Raw genomic sequence first — 6,849 nt, forward strand, 5'->3', positions numbered from 1 at the left:
TTGTTTTATGGCTGAGTAGTATTCCATGGTGTATATGTGCTACATTTTCTTTACCCACTTGTTGGCTGATGGGCACTTAGGTTGGTTCCATATCTTTGCAATTGTGAATTGTGCTGCTATAAACATGTGTGTGCATATGTCTTTCTCACTACTGACTTTTTTCCCTTTGGGTACTGGGATTGCTGGATTGAATGGTAGTTCTACTTTTAGTTCTTTAAGGAATCTGTACACTGTTTTATATAGTGGTGGTAGTAGTTTATATTCCCACCAACAGTGTAAAAGTGTTCCCTTTTCACCACATCCACACCAACATTTATTACTTTTTGATTTTTAAATTATGGCCATTCTTACAGGAGTAAGGTGGTATCTCATTGTGTTTTTAAAAATTTTTATTTATTATTATTATTGTTATTATTCTTATTCTTATTATTATTTTTGAGATGGAGTCTCACTCTGTCACCCAGGCTGGAGTGCTGTGATGTGATCTCAGCTTACTGCAACCTCCACCTCCTGCGTTCAAGCGATTCTCCTGCCTCAGCCTCTCGAGTAGCTGGGACTACAGGTGTGTGCCACCACACTCAGCTGATTTTTGTATTTTTAGTAGAGATGGGATTTCAGCATGTTGGCCAGGCTGGTCTTGAACTCCTGACCTCAGGTGATCCACCTGCCGCGGCCTCCCAAAGTGCTGGGATTACAGGTGTGAGCCACTGTGCCTGACCGGAAAACATTCTTTATGGCAATAAGATGTCAAATTATGAACAGGATCTAAGACCATGCCAGGTAAGGGTTAAGTCTCCATCCCAAGGTAAACAATGTTATACGTTACATGCACGTTTGTTCAATATACATGCATTAGGACCATGTCCATAGATATTCATAGCTCCCCTGTTCAATGAGGGGACTTAGTCTTATTAAAAACTTGGAAAGAGGAAATTCCTCAAAGATTAATTACAACCCAAATGGAAGGGCCCCTATCAGGTTATTTTTAAGCACCCCCACTGCTGTTAAACTTCAGCTGAATGACTAGCTGTCTACACATGTCCAAAATTAAACCTGTTTCTTATGAGTCCCTGCAGGCACCTGAGAAAATCACCACAACCCACACTTGTGAACCCCTAGAAGACCTAAAGCTGTGGTTTTACAAATAAACAGATAAGTAACATTCCTATTCTTTCCTATAGGTACTCAATCTTCTTAACAACTCCCATCCCACACAGGTTTGCATCCCCAGCAGATACCTATGGCTATGTGGTCACCCATTCGATCAACCTATAAAAGACTTGTCTCTCATTTGAGATTGTGAAACCCATGGTTATCAGTGTATATGAAAATGTTTGGTTCAGGGGTCAATGTACAATATGACAAGCAAAGTCCTCTAATATACAGTTACATAACATCACTCACCTGAGAGCTAAGTGGTCAATTGGCCTTATATTGGCTGGAGTTGAAGCCCCAGAGGGAAAATTTGCTTATTATTAGGCAACTCTTCAAAACTTTACTTCTTCATTTCTAAACACTGTCTCATAAAATGGGGGATGCTTTAGATGAATTAAGATTAGCACTAGATTACTTATTGGTTGAAAAGTAGCACTAGATTACTTATTGGTTGAACAAGGAGGAGTGTGCACCAAAATCAATATAACCTGCTACAGTTATGTAAACACCTCAGCTCACATGGAAGAAGATATACAGAAAATACATGAACAAGCTGTGTGGTTACATAAATATAACCAAGGCACCAATCCCAACTGTATCTGGTCAGCCATTAGAAGCACCCTCCTGAGTCTCACTTGGTTGTTGCCCTTCCTAGGGCCTTTGATAGTTATCTTATTATTAATCTTTGGCCCTTGCTTGTTTAAATTCTTGGTAAAGTTTGTGTGTTTTAGATTACAACAATTCCACATAAAGATGATACTGACACAAAGCTTCCAATCCATCCCATCTTCTGACCCAGGAAATAAAGACACCCCGCCTTTAGGCCTCAGAGATCAGGCATCTAGAGATTTTTACTCCTCCAATACTTGGCAGGGTCTATGTTCATAGACTCATCAGGATACCATGTAAATGAGGACCTCCCTTGGTACCCCAGAGACCAACTATAGACCCTTATGAGAAAATCCTGTCCCAAAAATGAACATCCACTGTCAGCAGGAAGAAGTTACAGAAGACCAGCCTTTGGCCTTCATCTCCCCTTACGATTAAGGGTCCTCTTGTAAGCAGAGTGGGGAATGTTAGGAAAGCAGGCGCCTAGGTGATCCAGAGTGTCACCATTTTAAAATAAACTCCCCCTGAAAACTAGCACGGCATCTGTACACATCCGTTTAGCAAGTATATCCTTATGTAACTGGAAGAAAGAGTGTTATTTTAGAATATGCCTATAATTTGTAATAATTGGCCAAGGGAAAAAAAGCTCACATTGGTATAGGGAAAGTGCCCTAATGGTCATGGCTAATAATGTGGGACGGTGGTTCTGGTCAGTGATTTGAGGGAAGGGATGTAGATAATATATTGTTGTAAGTAATAAAAACAAAAAAAAATGGTTGTAAGTAATACAAATAAAATAATATTGTTGTAAGTAATAAAGTAGGAGAAATATTTGGTCTTTTGCTTTTGGGTTGGTGCAACAGTAGTATCATTAATTGGAGGAGAACATAGAGAAGGGCAAGAATAGGCTTGAATAAGATGAGTGAGAAGAGAGAAATATTTCATAAGTGGAGATGGCCAGGGAACACCAGGGCAGCAGAATCTAACTCTGAATTTAATGCTGTTGTCTGTTCATATTGTACTACACTGTAATCTCCCTATCTTTCCTAAACCATTGGCAAAGTCTGCTATCCACGAGGGCCTTGGGTCGGTAGTGCTTTGGGAAATACCAGAAGAGGGAAAGTACGGCAAATGTGCAGTGTCACAGATGACAGGAGGAAAGCTGGCCAGTGGGATGGATGATTAAAAAAAAAATTCAGTGGGAGTCGGAATTCAGACCATGTAAATGGTCTGAATTAAGAAAATTTCAAGAGATAAAAAATGTTTCTAGTGAGCCAAAGTGAAAGCTCTTCATGAAGATTTCTTTATAGAGGCTCTCTAGTGCTTGTCCTCATTTCCTGAAATCTCATGTGTATCTGACTCTCCTGGTATCTGCCTCAAACATTCACTGTGGCAATTATATGAGCAGCCTGGAGAACCCTAGTCCCAGTGGTCTCACTCCCTGGATCTACTTTCTCTTAAAAATCATTCCCCTACGTTTCCGTCACTTGGTGGAAGCTTAGTAGATAGCTCCACATCTCCAGCCAGAACAGCACTAGAATTTCAGGACTAGGGCAATAGAGTCTGATATTAAATTCTTTCTATCTATCTATCTATCTATCTATCTATCTATCTATCTATCTATCTATCTATCATCTATCTATCTTCTACAGAACAATTTGTGGGATAGTAGCTTTGGGGTCCCAGATCTGGGATGGGCCTGGTCCTCCATACTAGTTCTCCTGGGTGATATTTCTGTTAGTTTGAATAGTAATCACACTTTTATTACTGTTTCATCTTTTTTTTCACTCTTAGACTGATTTTATCATGTGTATAAAACATACACACACCTACATTTCAAGGATAAACATTAATCCTCGAAAAATATGTGGTCTAAAACTATATTGAGGAGAGAAAGAGAAGACACTTTAATTGCCACATGATTAACACGAGGTCACCACACAGCTTTCAAAAATCTACAACTCATTCTATTTAGGCTGAGCCAAGTTCTCCTTTAGGTCAGCCAGAGCACAAATAATGGAGCAATTTGACTCTTCAATGACAGATCTCTGATTTCCAGAAAAGAGACTTTGAAGTACCCAATTCTAGTAAACATGCAATTAAATTTCCAGCTAAATGACCTTTGCTCCTGTAGTCTTCATCTTGGGGAAGGGAAAGAAGAAGGCTTATTCTGTTTAGTTTGATTTTTATAATAGGGTTTGTCTCTGTTATAATTCTTGTTCGATATTTAAAATGTTAGCTAAGAGAAAACTTCTGTTTGGTTTTATTTAGTGGGAAGAAACGAATCCTCACTGAGTGCTTATTTAGTTAACATCAGGCACTTTATACACATAGTCAATTTAATCCTGACCACAACCCTGTGAGGTGAGTATTATGTACCATATTAACAAACAAGACAACATGCTTACCCTGTTTGATCCTTTCAGTGTTTGTCAGGGAAGCAGAGGTTTGATTTGAAGTCTGTTTGATTACGAAGTCCATGTTTGCTGTCAAGTTGCTGATCTTGAAAGTTTTAGGCTGTTTGATGAAATTTGGGCTTTGTAGTCTCCGCTCTCTTGCTGTTATCTATAAATAGAACTTGGAGAAATTGTTCAGTTTTATGTTTGAGAGATTGTTTACATTTGAGATTTTGTACTTTTTATTGTTGTAAAGTTAATAGTTACTCTATGGGATTACTACTCTAGGTCATAGTTAGAATGCAGGAAAAATATTTTTTCATCGCTGGATGAGTATCTGTAAGTCAACAATTCACATTAATATAATTATTTTAGTATTGAGATACCAGACAAATATAACTTTTCTGTGTTACTCAGATTTTATCTTTAACATTACCTCTTCAAGGTCGGCCTCCCTAAATCTCTCAGACTAGGTCAGGGACCCTCTGTTACAAGCCACCTATACTCTTCATTCATAGTACTTTAAACTTTTATTAATACTTTCAAAATTTGGTGGGCTCTCTTTTATCTCAGTTTCATCTTGCGATTTCTCTAGGGTGAATATAGCATGCAAGACTGAAGTGCACTTGCAGAATAGCAGGGAAACATTCACAGAATGGACCTGAGCTGCCCTGAGGCAGGGTCAGCATAATGGGTTATTCCTCAAGAAAATGAAGGTCAGAGACTGGAAGATAATGCGGAAAGAGACACTGAGTTGTCAAACATCGCATATGTTTTATTGAATATTAATGAAATACAAAATGAGTGATTTATGTAAGCACCTTCACATTCTGCTAATGGTAGAAACAAAGCACAGTCATCAAATCAAATAATAAAAACCTAAAGCCAGAGAACACAGCTCTAAAGACAATGAATGCCATATTTTCTAAAAGGCTTAGTATAAATATAAAAATATGTAAGTATTTTATACACACACATTGCATTTTAGTATTTACAGTTTACCTTAGGACTATACTTTCAGAGTTCATTTCTACAGTTTGTTACAGCTTACCTCGATAACTAAAATCTGCTTTCCAATCTAAAATAAGTCTACCTTTTCATTCTGGCTTGGAACAGCCCATAATCTGTTTCTTAATCAATTTGTAATAATCTATTATTTGTGTGTTTATGTGTTTAATGTCGATTCCTCTTATGAGACTGTAAGCTCTGTGAAGGTAAGGACCATGTCTGTTCTGTTCAAATCATGTACACAGTGCCTGCCTACCAATAATGCCTGACCTACAGTCATTTTATAGACTACTTGTTTACTGAATGTTGAGTGACTAGGGCCAGGAACGTCTGCACACTGAGCCAGCTTGAAATAATGACAGGATAAATTTGGCCTCTGTAGCATGAATGTAAATGTTGCTTAAAAACCTTTCTTGTTGGCTGGGCGCAGTGGCTCATGCCTGTAATCCCAGCACTTTGGGAGGCCGAGACGGGCGGATCAGGAGATCAGGAGAATGAGACCATCCTGGCTAACACAGTGAAACCCCGTCTCTACTAAAAATACAAAACATTAGCCGGCCTGGTGGCGGGTGCCTGTAGTCCCAGCTAGTCGGGAGGCTGAGGCAGGAGAATGGCGTGAACCCGGGAGGCAGAGCTTACAGTGAGCCGAGATTGCACCACTGCACTCCAGCCTGGGCGACAGAGCGAGACTCTGTCTCCAACAACAACAATAACAACTACAACGACAAACAATAACCCCTTGTTAAAAATCCTTTCCTTTAATCTTAGATCTGCATCTAGTCATTGTACGTTTTACAGATCCATGGATGATTCTGGGTTTAGTTCTTTGTGAGACTGCCAGAAACTCCAGAGGCTGGGTCAGTGCATAAAGAGAGGGCATTGGAGAGAATGTCTGCTGGATTGCTGAAGACAATTGCTTCTGAGAATAGATCGTAACTTAGGAAGAAACAATTCAGTACCAAAATAATAATTGGAGCCCTTCTGGAAAAACCTAATAAGGTACCTCAAGACTTGTAGATGCTAGATAAAAATAGCATGAGCATGCTGTTGGAGAGTTTTAAAGGCCTAATTTTTTAGTTAATTGTTTTTTAATATTACATAAATAACATTTGTTATAGATGTAAGTTAGGGTGGTTTTAATCCGTCTTTCCCCAGGTAAATAACTGTGTATAATTATCTTTTGATAATGGCCAGCACGTCTTTCCATTCCTCAGGTTTTCTCTTCCAGATATATGTGCTATCTCTTGGTCTACAGATGGCATTCTAGCTATCAGGATACCATGAAAAAAAAATCTGGGATATTGGAAAGGGCACATTTTTTTTTGAGGTCATCAGGGTGCTCTATGCAAACCATGGTTGAACACTTGAAGATGTCGAGTAGCTGCTTGAAGATTTCCTGATAAAGAGCTACCCAGCACCATGTTCTGCCAGCAGTCATAGGTACTTGGATTTTCACTCTTCAGATTTAGCTCCTTCTTCTTTTGTCAAACTGCCTGGGCAGAGATGCAATTGCTTCCTGGTCCTAGAGTCTCCCCACTGGCCTCAACTTTCTAATTGTTATCTCCCCAGAGATAATATGAGTTATAATCTTCCCAAAGATGCTAGATGTCTAGAATCATTTCCAGAATGCTCCCCAGACCATCATAAAAATAAAGCACCTGCTGATTCCCCCCAGGACTCA

The 6,849-nt window shown here is 39.1% G+C and overlaps 1 long non-coding RNA gene across 1 annotated transcript; it reads left to right on the forward strand.

Annotated features, from left to right (window-relative positions):
• The first annotated feature begins 1,097 nt into the window (after positions 1-1,097).
• Positions 1,098-6,138, forward strand: LOC135970965 (uncharacterized). Its single transcript, XR_010586921.1, has 2 exons — positions 1,098-4,128; positions 5,967-6,138. It is a non-coding gene; the product is annotated as an uncharacterized lncRNA (long non-coding RNA).
• The last annotated feature ends 711 nt before the right edge of the window (positions 6,139-6,849 follow it).

The sequence above is a fragment of the Macaca fascicularis genome, chromosome 5 (genome assembly GCF_037993035.2).
Source record: "Macaca fascicularis isolate 582-1 chromosome 5, T2T-MFA8v1.1".
NCBI lineage: Eukaryota > Metazoa > Chordata > Mammalia > Primates > Cercopithecidae > Macaca > Macaca fascicularis.